Genomic DNA, 15,115 nt, shown 5'->3' on the forward strand with positions numbered 1-15,115 from the left:
GCACGGCAGAATATTAACGCTATCCTTGCATTTTGGATTTTGGTTGGGGGGAAGTACTGTGAAACAGAAAGATTTGTTCACATTGTTCAGAAAGCTTCCTTCAAAGGAGCCTGAACTCAGCTCTTCAGCCTTTAACGCTGGGTCACCCTGCTTTCCCTTACGAAACAAAACCAGTGTGGTCTTCAGCACTGAAACCTTTCCACTGTATTCCTGCTGGCAGTCATGGTGTTTGATGGTCTCTTTGGATGTAATGGCATCGCTCATGTTGCAAAGTGGAACCTTCTTCCCACTTGAGTGCTGGCTCCAGGTGCCCGTGTGGGTGTGCTGCTGCAGTTCTGGGTGATGGTATGAATTGTAACTAAATCAGAAGATCTGTTCCTGTGTACTTCAGCTATAAATACAGACATCTTGTTATGCGCTATGGTTCAGCCACATAATGCTCAAGAGAGGCAAGTGGGTGAAGTTGGGGGAGACTTCTACTTTCTTAGCTTTTAAACTAAAAACTGGTAGACTTAGATCATATTTTCTTTATTGTTCTGTTTCTTATTTAGCTTTAACACAGCTTGGCAAAAACAGGAAACATCCACAGAAGTTGCTGACCTTATCTCCAGTAGCATTTCCCTTCCCTCAGCTGCACTAGTGCTCACAGCAGTTACAGCTGCTGATATTTTAATTGCTGCCTGGTGTCCTCTCCCTGTCAGCATGCTGGCATTATTATTCGGGAGTCCCAGCTGGTGGCCATGGGCCACTAGGGCTAGCAGGAATACAGGCACAGCTGGTCTGGGTCACGTCCCTGCATCATTTAGTTTGTGAAAATTTCTGATGGCCTCCAGCTTGTGGTGGAAAGGATATAGCAGTTGAAAAGTATCTTTCATTATCATAGACTAATTAGAGCTATCCTGTCTTCCTGAGGGAATATGTACTAATACCCAGTAGTTACAGAAGATTAAAATCTGGCAGGAGTTATTGGGCTGAGGAGGAGAAGATGTGCTTGTTTCTGCTCCTATGTCCTTTAGCACCTTTTTATGTCTTAACAAAATGTAACTGGATGTAAAGAAAAGCTGGGAAAAATGAGAAAACATTCCCCATTATTCAGAGTCTGTATAGCCAGCCCCCAACCGAGGCTACAAGTGTTTTTTTTCTCACTGTGGAAGTGTGATTACATGGCAGCCTTGCTCTTCATAATTTGGATATTTTTTTTCCCTCCTTTTCTTCTCCTTCATTTTTGTTTTGTTTCTCACTTGTGCTGCTGAGGCTGGTGCTATTTTGCCTGCATCTCTAGAGTGACAACAGGCTTTGCGTTTGTGCGCTCCTAATCGGAAGTGATGACAAGCCCTTGAACAGAGCACCGTTGCCCTTGTCCTCATGAAATATTTTATCCCCTCTGATATCATTGGACATGCAACCTTAATAAAGGCCAGTTTCTGCCATTGGATATGCGTAGAAGCTGATCGCTGTTATCTTTGTGCAGGAACACCTCACAGTGACATCTGTGGCTGTGCTGAACACGATTTCCTCCATTTCATGGGAATAAGATGATACTTGTGCATTATTAAAAGGGCCTAACAAGTTTCCTGGGGAGAGGATGTGAAGTGCAGTGTACAACAGTATTTATGTAATTAGCTCCTTGGGATTTTAATGAAAAATGCTGCTATTTTACAACCATAATTTTCATTTTCTGGCAGCCTCAGGGTAACAAGGAGACTGTAAATAGAACAGGGCCCCTAAACTGTTGTTTCTGAGAGGAAAAGTGGATGATGTTGCTGTCTTGAAGTGATGATTAGCTGGGATCTGATCAAGATTTTAGTGTATAATTGTGAGGATTTAGTGTTTTGTCATCACAGAGTCATTCGAAGGATGAGATACAGTGTGAAACTTTACCCTTGCCCCCCAACCCCCTTTTTCTTTCATAATAGTTAAAGAAGATTCAGAAAATAAGCAGCAGGAGCTGAATCAGAATATGTATATTGCCTCTGACTTCCCACTGCACCCTTTTTCAAGTGAAGTTAGGTCAGACACCTGGTCAGACACTGGGTCTCTTTTGATGGAGTGTGGGATTAAGTCCTAAGCAGACTTCGCCAAGGAATCTTTACCTGTCTTACAGTATGCCTTGGACACAATCATTATGTTATCTTCCACACATTTCAAATGCTTTGTGTGGTTCAGTCCTGTATGTTTTCCTTCAGACCAAATTTTCAGGTCACCTGCCAAATGGTGACGATGGAGAATACAGGCTGAACGAGGCAGTCTGAAGGACTCCAGGGGGTTAGATAAAACCTTGCTGGTGGCATTGTATTTTTTGACAAAGTACTGTCTGTCTTGTGTCCCCAAAAGTCTGCAGGTGTGTTCTTGGCTTGTAATGATTGATCTGTTTTCCTTGAGTTGCAGCTATCTTACTGCAGCTTCAGAGCAGCTTAGATCCTCTTGATTCCAAGACAATTTCTGGGAGAGTTTCTCAGGTCAATGGCTTAGCGTCTCTTGCCCTGTTGCCTTCTCCCACAGAACAGAAATATTCTAGTGACCTTAAAACTAATGCATTCCAGCATCTCTGGGTGGAGACACTCACATTTTTGGCAATGTGGTTTTGGAACATCGTTCTCCATTCATTCCCACCATCTTTAGGGATGCTTGTAGCAGAAGTTAGAACTTGGAAGCACCTGCTGGAAGCTAACTCCTCCAGAAACACCAGAGAGACAAATTTTGCTTTATATACCATAGTACCCCCAGTGAAGTCAGAACAGATTTCTGTCTGTGCATAAAGGGAAAGCATGTCATCTTCTGACTAATTACGAACCTTTATCTTTACTGCCTTAATCAGCCCACTGAAGTTCATGTTTATTTATTGAAGTTTCTCATGATCTGTGGCTACTGCTATATGTCAGAAGTTCACAAACAAGTTTCACTGTGGCATTTCACATCTGAAATTTTCAAAAATTATTCTTTATTAAAAAAAAAATATATGTTTGGCTTATTCCCCCTACATTATTGTAGTCTTTCCTTCCCAAATCTTTGGATATGATTATTTAGTTGAAACCAGTTCTTGCTCATACAAATAATCTTGCTTATCCAAATAAGTTGAATATGCCACTGTTGTGAATATAAGGTTGTCTGCATTATCCTGGGATGTATTTCGTAAGGTTTGTTAAAAGTGATAGATAATTGGCTCTGCACTGAGATGGACAAAGGAATGTATTGGGTCTTGACATCGGTACACTTCCATTGCATGGGGATAAGAGTCAAATCTGCAAGTTTAAGGTCCGGATTGTATAGTCCGTAAAGTACTCTTGTACATTTGTACTGAGTATTGTTTTACCTAAAACAATGTGAGGAGTTGGACTAGTTACGATGCCTTATGTATCAAAGATACTACATCTCATTCTTACCTACACTGGTGTAAATCTGGAGTAATATTCTTAGAGTGAAGGTGTTGGCTCCAGTGTAATGAAGATCAGAAGCTTGTATAGAATCTGAGAGAAACTCAGATATATGAGGTCTTGAAATTGCAGTGCTGGTAAACAAAAGCAGATGGAAGTCAAGTAAAATTATGCGTTAGTATTGGCATTGTGGCATTACACTTTAAACTGGTGTAACGCCATTAGCTTGAGAAGATACTTTCACTGTACCAGTTGAGGATCTGGTCTTTTGAGCCTATATGCACTCCAATTAATGCTGCTAATATCATAATAAGTTATCTTAATTACTTCTAAAAATGTTCTCTTCGTTTTCCAGATGGTGCCCTGGATATGATGGGAAATTGCCCACTCAATTTTGCCTTCCATGGGCTGATAACAATCTGTTTATAAAAGATTTAAAATCCTCTCTTCCTACATTCATGTTCTGCTTTGGCCTTGTTTATTCACAACTGAATGCCTCTGATTATTTTAGCTGTCATGTGCTCAGTATTTGATGCTTTGCATAGCAGAATTGGAATAAACTGACTGTGCTATAAGATGTTCAATGTATACTTAAAGCGATGACCATTTAGCTATCTTATTTCCTTAGCAATATTTTAAAGATTAATCATAGAGAGTGATGTAAACCAAGAAAAAGATGGTGGAAATAGATCAGAAATTACATAGTTTTCCTGATGATGTTTGCTTGAAATTAATACTTTGTTAACTTGGTGCAGAATTCACAACAACTGCAAACAACTTGTTTTGTGATCAGATATGTAGGGCTAAACTTGCTGAGCCCATTTCTTGGTCTTTGATTAGTCTATAGCAAGCAGTCTAATAATTAATACCAGTGGCAGATGTGGCTATGTTTCCCTTGGGGTTTGGAGGTGTGGCTGCTCATTTGATAAACCCCAGACAGGGCTGGTGATTCAGTATTGTGTCGACTTCTAAGCAGCTCAACAACAGCCTCTGTCCCCCCAGTAGGGGACACCTGCGGGGAATCCCTGAAGCTCAGGCAGGTCTGCCTTGCCCATATGCAGCCTAAGACAGCTCCTCAGAAAGGGTTACCTGGTCACTGTGCAGGGGAGCAGACCTTTGCTGGGCCATGTTTATCAACAGTTATGCCTTGACTAAGTAAATAGGGCTTTTGAGCAAGGCTCAGATTTGCTAACTGAAATAGTGCTGTTCACGCTTCAGCCTCAAGCATGAATTAAATTCCTCAAACTCACACCTGAGAAGATGTCAGCAGATGAGTCTTGTTCCTGAAGGAATGGGTGTTGTCTTCTGTGCTATTTATTGTAGTGCTTCGTGTATCCTCTGTACCTCCTTAGTTGTGTATATATGTTTTTAGTTACTTTGTAGGATGTATTTCACATTGCTTGGTGCTTTGTACATCAGCACGAAGAGATTAAATTTTGCCATTCTGACTGGGTGTTGTTCAGAGCAAGATGTACGCTTGTTCCCAAGACGTACGCTCATCTTGTTCCCACTGGGGCGATTGTTTATACTGCTCACACAGTTGCTTGTCATTGTACCCAGGGATATGTAACTTTCTCTTTTTACCTAAAGGCAAAATTATTTTCTTACTGCATTGCTTTGGGTAGTTTGGCTTTAGGTATAGATGTTTGATGACAGAGCAATTTTGGAACTGCTGAAATAAAAACAGTAAATAATTCGTAACAGGTTTGATGCCATTGATTCCTGTTTTTCAGTGTTAAACTATTTGTTAGTTAGCTTTAGTTACATATAATTTTTCTATATGATGATTCATTTGTATTGTGATTGTTTCAGTGATGAGTCAAGGTCTTCACATCCAGGCTTTCTACAAATGCAAAACAAACAGCCCATATTGCCCCTGGGGAAAAAAAACAACCAACCAACCAACCAAACAAACAAAAAAGCTAACAAAAACAAACAAACAAACAAAAAACCACCTTAGACCTGCTTAGAGCTGTCCTACTTTACATGTAGAACAAATGTGAAATTATTATTAAATACAGTTCCATTGGTTTTGAAAGTGGATTTTTGTGCTAGCATCACAGAGAATGCATGAAGTCTGTTTTCTGTGCCATGTAGATATTCAGTATTACAGCCAGAGATGAGGAGACCATATGCAACGAACTGTCCCAGGTGACACAAAAGATTTCATTTGGCTGGGGGCTGCCTCAAGCCAACACGGGTGGTGTTCTTTCATTTACAATAGCTCCCTTTAAAATATAAATGACTGCATTTATAACATCAGCTCCTTTTCTCTCTTTAGAATACCCCTGCTCAAATTACATTACACATAACAAATGTTCTCACTCCCTTGAGAATTAGTTTAATTACTGATATAGGTGGGTAAAGGATATATTGTGTCTGAGATATTAATTTTACCATGCTTTAATTAAGAGGTCAAGTGTGAAAGGCTGCAGAACATCTTCGATTTAAAGGTGCTGAACAGAGTGGTGGAAGGATAGAAGGCTCTGACACTGTGAGGCTTTTACTGTCTGCAGGAGTATTGGTTTTCCTTCTGCATCTCATTACAGTGAAGTTTGCATCTGGAAAATACATGCCATCTTTCATTCAGTCATCGTATTTTCTAACATTAAAGGCTTTTAAGTCCAGAGTCATCTGAGCACCAACATGATGTGGCTTTTGCCTTTCAAAGGTGCTGGCTGCTCCTAAGTACCACTGGTTCCCATTAGAGCTGTCAGCATCATGTTCTCTCAACCAGCATGTTTGAAGAATGGGGCTGCAAATGTCCCGTACCCCTGTGCTCTGGCAATGGGGCATGAGGGGGATTTGTAGGGAGGACTTGGTACCAGAGGGTACCAAGTGCTGCCACTTGTGAACATCCAGTTGTTTCTTTCTTATGGCTTACTGTGAGTGTGGGTGGATTTCTTTCAGCATGGAATTTGAAAGTCTTGTTTCTTGCTAACTCAAAAATCAAGGAAATGGACTTGGAAAACATTCAGGAAGAAAGAAGTAAAAAAATGGGGAGGCAGAAGGAAGGGATGTCTCATAACAAGATTACAGAAAACTAGGCAGTAAGAGTGCCTTGCAATAGGGGGGGGCGGACATCAAATGAGCGTGTTTTGCTTGCCTTGGAAGCTGCAGCAGCCATAGATAACTAGTTGTAGATAGGAACAGATGTTCGCTAGCCAGCAATTGAAAGTTTCCTCAAAAATTAACCTGTTACATGTTCAGAAAGACTAAGTGATGAAGTAGAGCAGTACTGTCACTCTCTAAACATCTGTAAAGAGGACAGATGATGATTTTTATTTACATCTTTTTCATCACGTACTGTCTATATGAGATGCTGACTTATTATGATGTTCTTGTGATGTGATATACAGAAAGTTTCTTTACAGAAATTTTTTGCTCTTTATTTTATTTTTCTATAGCTGTTTTCTGTAAGTAGTGGCTATTCTCCTTTTTACTTTTAAAGGATAGTAACGGTTCAGCTATGCCACTGCCTTCCTTTGTATCCCCGGAGGAAAACTGGTGTAATACTGGAAAAACACAGAGTTAAATATTTAACATGTACTATTGAATGTTCTCGCTGAAAAAATCAGGAACACTTCCAAGCAGTGAAAGCAGACTTTCCTTTCCTGTAGTTAAGTTTTGCTGTTAACCTTCAAAACTGCAGCTTGCTTGGTCATTATTTTAACGTGGTTAAACATTAAAAATCACGAGTCCTCCATTTCTCAAGTGCTCTGACCAGGGCTGCTTCTCCTTTCCAGGTGATAGACTTAGTGGAAAAATCTCATGCAGAACATTAATGCTGAAACATATAATAAGTTTTTTTTCAAGGTAAGGGGCTGATATTTTTCCTCTGCGCTTGGGCTTAGAAGTACAAGTTCAATGCTTGCTCTTTTAGTCAGAAAGGCAATATTAATACATATTGTGATTTGGTATTGATGCTACAGTAACTTCTTTAGGCAAAATCAGAAAAGCATTCCTATTGTGTTAGAACACACATAGCCGACCCCTTTCACATTTGCTGAGGACTTGACTTGTACTTTCAACAAATCTAAGAAGAAATATTAGCTTCTTAACAAATTTCTTCCTTGTCTTAACTGTGTTTACTGTAACTTGGCTTAAATCTCCTTTTTTTTTTTTTTAATCTGGCAGCAGCAGGATTTTATATTAGATAATCTTTTTTGACTTGCATTAGTCTTTTTATCATTAACAGAGTTTCTAAATAACTTATAATGGCAAAGTCTGCTGTGAGAGTGCATGAACTAGACACAACCTACTGTGCTTTCAGAGAGGCTTTTTATTTGTTTTTCATCTAATTCAAGATCTATTCGAATCTATTTCCCTCAGTAACTCATAATTTTCCAAAAAATCAACCCCTCACATGGAAAGCCCAGGAGAGTAACACATATTGCCCATTGTGTACTTCTCATCATCTCTCTTAACTCTTAATGTAGTAAGCAAAATGATTTTAGCTGTACAAAACTGTGGGTGCTCCCTAGGACAGGGATTAAAGTCCTGCTCCCGTTAAGTGCTACCCCTAGCCACAGTTGTAAATGTGCTCTGAGGAAATGCCTCCTTTTCTGCTGCTGACTTGAAATGTCACTGCCAGTCCCTGCTGACATTTTAATTTTTTTCTTTAAGAAAGGTGCACAAAGAATGTTTTTTCTCTCTTAGCAGAGTGATATGTTCAAAACACATATTTATTCTGTCTTCCTGATTGTCTCAGGTGTCATGACTTCTGCCTTTATTTACTGGGACTGGGAATCTCTGCTAAAGTTCAGGTCTTTGAAGAGCAGCTCAGGTATCAGCTTTGGTGAATCAGGAGATGTAAAGCTTGTGGCCCTGAACTTGAAGGATTAGATTGGTTAATATACTATTTCTGGTGTGGTATTGTTGAAGCTTATGTCTGCATATGTAAAAATTATGCAAAGCGATACAGAGTCCTACAGAAAGAAAAAAATGTTTTTTGTTGTTGTTGTTTTAATTCTGATTACTTGCACTTGTACAGTAGCATCACAAAGCAAGAGAGGTTTTGGCATTTGCATGAGGCACGTGCTTCTGCCCACAAACAGCCAGTAAGATAAGTCAATAAAAACAAGCCATGCAAGGCATGAATTGCTTAGAGGTAGAAGAGAGCTATTAGGCTATCTAGCCCTCCTGCATGCCAGTGAAGAATTGTTTCATTTGGATTGGCTTTAGAGGAGAGAAGAATAGCTGGGTAAAACATAGGATAGCATTTTCCTGTGTGACAGGGTGGAAGCCCCTCTGTGCTTCAGTTTTTACATTTGCATCTACCTTTGAACCTTATAAGCATCAATAGCCCACAGAAATATTTTTTTGACTTAAAGTATAACAACAGGCTGAACTGGGGCAGTTCTCATTGCACAAATGTGCGATTTTGCTCTGTGGTGAATTTTTCTCATTGAAGAAGAACAAGAAGTAAAGGCAAAAATCTGTGAGTATGGTTAGCTATGAGAGTGCAAGTAAGTGTGTGTGTGTGTGTGTGTTTGACAGCTCTATCCATGTTATACTAATTGTAAGAACAAAATGGCTACTCAGCCTGACCATGGGGGAAGGAATTTTACAAAAGCAACACATTGCAAAGAGAACAAAGGCCTCACTGCGTTGTGGCTCTGTGCAGCACACTGTTAATGCAAAGCAAGCTACCATTTCCTATTAAAGTAGTGTCTCACATTCATGAGAGGCTGTAATGCGAAGTGATTTAACTTACTGGGAGCTGATGCATCTAGTTGTGGCACAGACATATGAGGTCTCTGTGGTCAAAAAGGCAGACAAACATGTTGGAGCTGGTGTTTTAAGCAGCTTCATCTGGTGACTGCACAGGGAATTGCAGGCACATTTGTTTCATTGCAATAATTTCTTGCATTATTCCCCCTTTTGTCTGTTATTGTTTCTTTACCAGTATTTGTGTTTGAATAGAAAAAAAATTCTGTGGTAAATTATGGGCATGTCCCACTTCTTTCCAGGCCTGACATGTTTATATATACAAAGAATTATGGATGAATTAAAGAGGACCAAAGAAGCTCAGAAATTCTTTGGAAAAGCTTGTCAGATTTTTAATTAATGGGCATGTAGCAGAGGGAATGAAATCTGTTGCTTAATACCATAATAGGCAGTGCAGTGCTTCTGCTTCTCTCTGTCATCCTTAACAGACGGATTTATTTTTGGTAATGAGACATTTATCCCCTTTGCATCTATTAAAAACTGATTCCAGTGTCAAAAATCAGTTGGAAATAATATGAAGAATGTTAGCAGTGAAATGTGTCTGGTTTTTTTGGATGTTTGTCAGAGGTCCGCCAAATCGCGAGGATCCCCTTTCACTTTATTTTAGTGTGTTTTTGCCTTGCTGCAATTTACATTTCCAGATCATTAAGATGTTATCTTGATTGCACCAAATAATTGTGTGAATATTTGGATTCTCTATAGAGGTGTAATAGAATTACTCGCAGGACAGTAATTAATATACTGTCAGTATAAATAAGTGTTTTTCAACATTTTTCCTGTGTGAGGACCCTTAATTTTTTTTATTAGCCCCAGATCCCCCCAGTACCTGACTTAAGCCGCTTGGCAGCAGACTTGCTTTTCTTCATGCACAGAAAACCACTGAAAAATATCAGTGGTAAGTGGCAGCCTCGTTCAGCTCACCTAGTGCCATGGAGAAGGAGTCCACACAGAAGTAATTGTGGTAAAAGTGCCCATTAGTAAAAATAAATAAATATATAAACATATCACTTCTGCATGCATTTCCTACCCTGATGCAAAGCAATTCAGTTTGGAAAGTATTTTCATACTTGTGGACTGGGTCATTAATGTCATATGTAAGCAGGTCAACGAGCAGACCAGTTTTCTTTATCTGCCAACAGAGAAGCCTGTGTGGGCTCTAGATGAATGCAATGCATTTTTATAGGCATTTGTTCGAAATCCTGTGGAATTTATTAGATGCCCCCTAATAGATTTTCAAACTATACTATGACGTTCTGAGGGTGGGATATAATTTTCCTAGTGAGATCTGAAGTGCTTGACAACTGGTGAAAAAACAACTGCTTTCTTTTAGGTTTATAAATAAGCATTTTTTAAACAAACTGGTGCCTCTGTGCACTTCCATTTTGTTTGCAATAGAAGAGAGGAAATGGCCAGGATATCAGAAAGGCTTAGTGATACGAAATGACCTAAAAGCTTATTCCAGGAAGTTTATTTTCAGAAAGTGTTGAGTATTCAAACTTTGAGAACCCTTTAAAGTATTTGTGATTCACACCAGGCATTCCTTTCAGTCTTGGTTGATACGCATCTTGTAAAGGTGATGTAAGACAAAATGGATTGATGCACAGAATGCCTTGACTTTTTAGCTGATGAAGTGCTAATTATAAGTAAAAACTGCAACCTGTCTAGTAACAGAACCACAGATAACAAATATTAAAAGGTTACTATTCCAGATGAGTTATTTCATCCAACTCCATGGGTGAAACATCTTTTCCATGGAAGAAATTGCATCCTTTGTGATTCTCTTCTGTACAGTACAAACCCTACAATTGTCCTTACCTACCCATTTCCTTCCATTCTTCCGTTCATGCATAAAAGTTATTCTCTTCATTTGGCTACTGCTGCAGCCTCTATTTCTATGTATTATAAACAGTGCTACCCTTTCTTCCCTCTGTCCTCCTACACACACTTTTGAACAGCTCTGGTTGCTAGGATTACAGTACTCATAAGGCTGGGGATGGGAAATGTCCCTTCGTCATCGGCTTCCTTTTGTGATCTTCTGTTCTTCTTTGCATTACTGACGTCATTTTTTCCAAAGGCATTTGTTGTAAGACCTCTCAGCAGCAGTGCTGTTGCTGCTGCTGCTGTGCTCCTCAATGCTCTTCCTGGCTTTTTGTTTGAAAGGCATGGAAAGTCAGTGACTAAGCTGGAGAAAATGACTTAATTTCATTCTGTGCTCTGAGTTGAACCTTCAGTGTCTTGTCTGGGGGCTATTTTAATTTGTGATGAAAAGGGGCAAGCACTCCAAAGTGGCAGAGGCAGTGACAGTTTTGTTTTCCCTCTCCTTCATCTCTGCTCCCCCACACTCAAGTTTTACAGACATGAATGCTGACTCTGTGGTGCATCACATACAGTGCAGAGCTGGGCATGTTTCTCCTTCACAAGAAGGTGTGTGGAAAATGATGGCCTTCATACTGCTACAAGTGGCACAGCAGCCATCCTTTGATGTGCAAGACTAATTTTTGCAGGGCAGAATTGAAATGGTGTTAGACTCTTGTGGGTAGCAGGATGGATATACATGCTCTTTGCTTTCTAACGTGTGCTTCTATTCCACGAGGGCACTGGTGTGTTTTGTGTTTTTTTTTTTTTTATTATTTTATTATTTTATTTTTTTATTTTTATTTTAATTTCTGCTTTAAAGGCTTAACAGGGGTAGTAAAAGTATAGACTGGGAGGTTGAGCAGAGAGTGTGTGAAAAGCTCAAAGCTCATGGTCGAGGTAGGGTTTAGAGGAGGCAATGACGTGAAATAGTTATGAATGAGGTTTCTGCATGAGATGCAGGAAAGATTGCCCAGAATATACCTCATTGTACCTCCAGCAGCTTCCAGAATCATAACGTCTTTGTTCTTGGTATCCAGGATGTGCACTTTTGCTGTTAATACTTTGATATCCAAACATTTCCACTCTCGTAAGTAACTTAGAAAATTTACTTGAACCCTAAAATAGTGTCCCAGTCAGAACATATGTTCTGTACATTATTTATACTATTTAATTTAAAAGACAGTAATTCAGATATTTTACTTCATCTTTCTCAAGCTGTCTGGACACTGCATGGCTGTCACATAAGCAGGTTAGACTGTTGGGCTTGCCAGAGAGGAAATGTATACATATTTTGCCTACACCAGACCATTCTGCAGGGAGCAGGCAGCATCCTGGACACTGTTTCTTCAAGCTGTAATCCAGCAGTTTGAAAGTAGAATTTGGTTGTGCTATTACTGCCCTTCTGGCTGTTAGGAATGTAGTTGTAATATGTGCCTGATCCTCAGGGATATCTGTAGGAAGCATGTGTTCATGATTGAACTTAATTGGACTCTCAAAGAATTTCTCCTCTGTGGCAAACGAGTGGAAATAACAGTCCTTTGGCACTCCAAATCAACATTAGATAAGAGTGGTTCATGTCAGAGTTGCTTATCTAATGGCAACACTAACTGTTACTGCTATTCATAATGTTGTGTGCTCCAGTTATACTTACGTGTTTTGCTGTCTTCTGGTAAGTGGAAAGTGTCAATTTCCTTGAATAACGTTCTTGGAATCAGGGCTTATGTATTTTGCTTCATGTTCTCTGTCTTTGGACTCTAGATTTTAGCCAAAACCACCAAGTAGTTTTTCTTGAAATGAGGTCTGACTTTTGTTTATTACTACTTTCAGAAGCATTTTTTTTTCTAAGTATGGCTGGGGATAGGGTGTGATTTGAGTCAAAAAGCTATTTTTGCAGGTAAACAATCCAAGTTTGACACATTACAGGTAGTGTGTGCTCAGCATTTCCTTCCTAGGTAAATTAATAGAAAAGAAAAATGTGTTGTACCTCTATGTTTTCCATAACAGCACTGGCATTAGAGCAAGAGTAAGTCAGATTATGATTTGAGTAGGCTTAGTTGACCCCATGCCTAAAGGAAAGGCATTGGGTAAGAGATTTGATCCCAAGTTAAGTTTAGGATAGAAAGAAAATATATGGGTGTGCCTTTTTTCTTTATTAGAGCTTTTCTGTAGGGATCTTAGATTGTCACGGCACCCAAAGAGGGTATAATAGCATTACTTTTCTCTCAAGAGGTAGTAAATGAGAAATGAAAAGCTGAATACCATGGAAAGACAGACAGCCAAGCTGGGCTGGCAAAAATGTGTCTGTTGGTGGAAGAGGCTTTAGGGTAACCGTGGTATCACACCATGTCTTACAGGTATACCCAGTAGTGTTATGGCATGGTTATGGGTTGCACTGCCCAATGTGGCGGGCTTGATGCATTGAATTGTGAGGAGAATGAGCCTCAGAACCTGAGGGTTGAGATGTGTGCAGTGCCTCAGTCCTTGCTTCTGGGTTGATGCAACTGGTGAGGTGGATTGGTTCCTGAGAGGAAGAAAGAGGTGGGAACACTTGAAGGATTTTACTTGCTCCCCAAAACAACACTGTTGAAAAGGAGAAACTCCTCACTGACTGGCAAGGGCGTTCCAATGAGTGCACAAACCTTACAACTGAGAAGGAAGAGCAGGACAGAAGAGACAGGCTGTCTCATGTGGAGCAGCTCCCTGGGTGCCTGCTAGTGCACAAGGCAGCAGGCACGAGGGGTCACTTGCTGGCGTAGGCCGGAGCCCTTCCCTCGGCTGGAGGCATGCTGGGGAGACTTTTTCTTCTTCCTCTTTCTGGACTGCAACTGTCCTGACAGAGGTAGAACTTGTACGATGAGAAAGGGAAGTTTGGATGTAATATATTCAGCTGAAGGAATACTTTTAGTCCTATAATGCCCTTCCTGCAGGGAAGAAGCGGGTGTCTTTTCCCCACCCAGAGGTACCTATGGGCTACCATTTGAGAAGCAAAGAAAGAAGCAGGGAGGAGGTTTTCAGTTTTAAAAAGTGCCTACTTATATATTGCTAACTGACAGCTTTTCATTGGGAGTATACAGGACCCTTGTCATGGTCGTAGCACGATGATGTTGCTAAACTGTGAGCTCTCCCCATCCTGAGGCTCTGTGGCAGAGGGACAGCTTGGAGTATAGGCCCTGCTCGTATCATCCGCACTGGACTTGGAGAGCGGCAGTTGAAATCTGCTGCTTTTTGGCATTTCTGATTACTTGTCTATGGTGGTAACAGCAGAGAATGGATTTCCTATCTGCTGTCACTTGTTGAAGACATGTAGAGAATTGCCTGTTGTGAGCAGGGAAACGGATAGGTGAGTTCCCACTGTACAGCCTTAATGAGGTCAGAGAAGCCCAGAACATAGAAATAAATTTGAGTAGAAATCCTGAAAGCAGAACTTCTGCAGGGTTTAGATCTCACTGAAATGCTCTAGACAGCTTTTGTAGATTTGTCTTTCTGGGCAGCTGTTTTCCCACTTGATTCTTAGGGGGATGTTCAGGAAGAGACAGGCAAGAGACAGGAGGAGGCACTTTTCTGAGAGACTGTAAGATGAGAAGCAGCAGCATAGTGTCCACAGGAGAGAGCTGGCCCTGTATCCCACTGTATCCCTACTTGTGCATATCCACAAGCTGCATCCTCTGCCAGTAGGAAGACACCTGACCAAACAGCAATAGCCCCAACTGCAACACAGAAATCTCTCTTCATGAGAAGTTTTGTCTTAGTCCTGTCTCATGAGTATCTTTGTATTAAGTACAATGTAGTAAGAGTAGTGTTAAAACATTAGTATGCATCAATTAAGCTGCGATTTATGTGATGACCTGGGAGAATTCAACTGTTTACTGACTTTCGTGGTATTTTTAGGGTGTGTAGAACACTTGGAGATTTTCAAAGATGGTGAATAGAAGTTATCCTGTATGAGTTGAGTATTTTGCACTACTTTAACCTGCTCTGGAATCCAGTACCTTCTAGTTACCAAGCAAGCCTGTGTCTAATATATTAGATCAAAACACATTTCTGTTTCCAAATGCTAACAGCAGCACATTCAGTTCTCTGGATTTCAGCAGCTAAAGTGGGTGTTGCAGGAAGTTTGGCACTGTTTCTCTTTACAGAATAATAAACACAGATGA

At 40.2% G+C, this 15,115-nt stretch overlaps 1 protein-coding gene across 1 annotated transcript in view; it reads left to right on the forward strand.

Annotated features, from left to right (window-relative positions):
- SORBS1 (sorbin and SH3 domain containing 1) overlaps positions 1-15,115 on the forward strand; it is a 163,804-nt gene that overhangs the window by 25,087 nt on the left and 123,602 nt on the right. The gene's annotated exons all lie outside the window — the stretch shown is intronic.

This window comes from Aythya fuligula, chromosome 7, assembly GCF_009819795.1.
Source record: "Aythya fuligula isolate bAytFul2 chromosome 7, bAytFul2.pri, whole genome shotgun sequence".
NCBI lineage: Eukaryota > Metazoa > Chordata > Aves > Anseriformes > Anatidae > Aythya > Aythya fuligula.